The 2,871-nt window shown below is 47.1% G+C and overlaps 1 pseudogene; it reads right to left on the bottom strand.

The window, feature by feature from the left end:
• Positions 1-342: 342 nt before the first annotated feature.
• Positions 343-1,964, bottom strand: LOC147821226 (speckle-type POZ protein pseudogene; annotated as a pseudogene).
• Positions 1,965-2,871: the final 907 nt, after the last annotated feature.

Here is a 2,871-nt window from a genome sequence, read left to right as displayed (position 1 = left end):
TGCTCCATGCAGGAGGATGGGTCTGCTCTGTCAGAGGCAGGCAGTTTCTCCCAGGACCACCACTAGGATGTGCTGGACCAGTGCCTAAAGTGCACTCTGGTGTCAGACTGGGCCAGGCCAAAGGGAGCAGAGCTGCTGCAGAAGGTTTTCTTTTGGTCTAGCAGCCCTGAGTCCTGGGCCCTTCCCTTCCTCCTTCCCTTAAGTTATTTAGTGCTGTGTTAAAACCTGGGATGTCACATCCCTGAGTGGGTCTCGAGTCACCAGCCCAGCTTCAAATTTTCCCAGGGTTTTCTGCCTCCCTGGCTTAGGAAGAGGAAGAGGAAGAGGTATCAGACAACAGTGCAAAGCAAGAATAAACTTTATTTACAGAAAAAAAGAGAGGGAGAGATACAAAGGCACTCCAATGAGTGCGGGGCCCAGAGCAGGTTAACACTGAGGAAGGCCAGAAGTCCTGTATTCATGAGGTTGAGGATGTGGTCCCTCCCTCTGGGGGCAGTCACACCCCATCAGTTGATCTTTATCCCTAGGGGTTCAATATTGCAATAATTTGGGTGGACAATGTTAGAAAATCCACATGCTGATTGCCTGTAAGTTACATTCTGGGGACACTGCAGAAGTCACTCTTCTCCTAAATTCTAGAGGGCCTGTGTCCTTTTTCTGACCTGACAGTGGGGGTCCCATCTATCCCTGCAGGGCACAATGCAGTCTTTCCCCACAGCAGAGTGAAAGCTCTACAGATTGCCCTGTCTACCTGGTCACTGCTTGGGGAAAATAAATGGAGTCTCACACAGGTAGGGTTTTAGGACTGCTTCAGGCGCTTGCATGGGGGCCCCAGCAAAGGGCACTGCACTGAAGCCAGAGAGCCGTAGGCTTCGGCCACCAAGTGAGGGTATGACACCACCAGAGACTTCCAGCTGGAGGTCTCCAGGACTTTGGAAACATGATTGTTGATGAAATCCACTGCCTGAGTTTTCAACTGATGTGCGCTGTGGAGATCAGCCAGGGTGAGGATTTCCACAGCATTCTCCACAGAGAGGTTGCTGCAGAGGGCATCCTCACACATCATCTTCAGGCGCTCCAGGGCATACTTGTCAGCAGCTGCCAGCAGATCACAGGCCATTCTGTGGAGGTTTGGTGCCTTCCCGGTGTAAATGAAACACATCATTTCCTTAAAAACTTCAGGCTCCACATCATTGATTTCAACTCGATTTGTTTGGCTCTCCTGCATTTCATGTTCAAACATGGCATTAAAAACTGGAGAACGAGCTGCTAAGATCGCTTTGTGAGCCTGGAATTCCTGGCCAGCCACACACAAGCAGCAGTCTGTGAACCGGGAACTCTCCCACAGCTGTCCTAGCTCATCTGCCAATCGGCAATCAGGAACCTTCACCACATTCATGGTATTCTGGCCAGAAATGGTGACACAATCTTGTGCCACATCTATCTCGCAGAAGAGGGTAAACGTGTCATCAGGGAGAAGCCCTTCGGCCTCATCCAAAAGAATATCTCTATGGATGAATTTTCTGAATCCCCAGCCGGAGCCTTGCTCAAATCGAGAAACTTTCTCACACTCCATACTTCTGATTTTCTTGCCCTTGGCATTCCGAATGGAGAATTTGAATTTTGCCCAAGCTTCACTCTTTGGACAGCAGAGCAGAAACAGGTAAAGGGACAGGTAATCTCGGCTTTCTTCATTGAGCCCTGTTGGGTATACTCGTAAACACCATTTCAGTTTCTCATTAGGTCCAGATGAAAAGATTGAACTTGGAATAGATTCACCCGTGTGCCATTGGCAAAAGGTAAAGTTACGGATGCTCCAGGTGTAGGACAATTTCATTACTTGGATGTGTGTGGAGCACCAGCTCTCAGCTCTGGGGCCACTAGACATTTCTGCTGGAGGCAGAGTACTTGGAACCGTTGACATTGCCAGTTTGAAAGTTACACAAGGTTCCCGCAGTCACGGGGCAAAGATTTCTCTTCTTTTCTCACCAGTTGGTAGAGATTTCAGTCTAGTCAGCAACTCCAAGACAGGGAGGATGATGTGGCAGTCAGGAGGCTGAGAACCTAATTTGGAGATTTAAAAAAAAGTATTTAGAAATTGATTCACCAAGACTTTCTAGTATATCAGAAGTTTCTACATAATTTGTCAATCACTTGGAGAAACATCTCCTTTAAAAAGTCTCCTTTCTGGGCCAGAGATTTAGTTCAGTGGTTCCACCACCTGCCTCAAAAGCTAAGGACCCGAGTTCCATCCCCGGGACCAAAAAAAACAACTCTCCTTTCTGCTGGGTGTGGTGGAGCATATCTGTAATCCCAGCACTCAGGAGGCTGAGGCAGGATGATTACTTCAAGTTCAAGGCTAGCCTGAACCACACAGCAAGACCTTGACTCAAAAAATTTTAAAAAATAAATCTTTTTGATGATGTTAAATGACACAGTGGATCTTGTCTTGTTTTTTGGTGATACAGGGGATTGAACCCAGGGCTTTCACACTGAGTTATATCTCCAATCCTTTTATTTGATTTTAGGGCCAGAGATGTAGCTCAGTGTTGCACCACCTACCTGGAAAACACAAGATCATGAGTTCTATCCTCAGTGCCAGAAAAAACAATACAATTTTTTTTTTAATTTTGAGATAGGGTCTCGCTAATTTACTAGACTACACAGGCTACACAGGCTGGGCTGGAATTTGCAGACCTCCTGCCTAAAGCCCCAAGAATGCTGGGATTAGAGGAATGTGCCACCATGCCAGACTCAGTCAACAAGTTCTCTAGCAACACCTGCCCATTGCTATTAAGATTCCAAAATAGTCCAAGGCTATGACATGGGTAACTAGAGTGAGCTTCAGAGAAATGGAACCTACTGAAAACG

Source organism: Heterocephalus glaber, unplaced genomic scaffold (genome assembly GCF_053883595.1).
Source record: "Heterocephalus glaber isolate CG9 unplaced genomic scaffold, H.glaber_assembly_v1.0 deba00001757, whole genome shotgun sequence".
Classification (NCBI taxonomy): domain Eukaryota; kingdom Metazoa; phylum Chordata; class Mammalia; order Rodentia; family Bathyergidae; genus Heterocephalus; species Heterocephalus glaber.
Note: the sequence above shows the minus strand (reverse complement) of the source record. Positions and strands in the feature narration are given on the sequence as shown.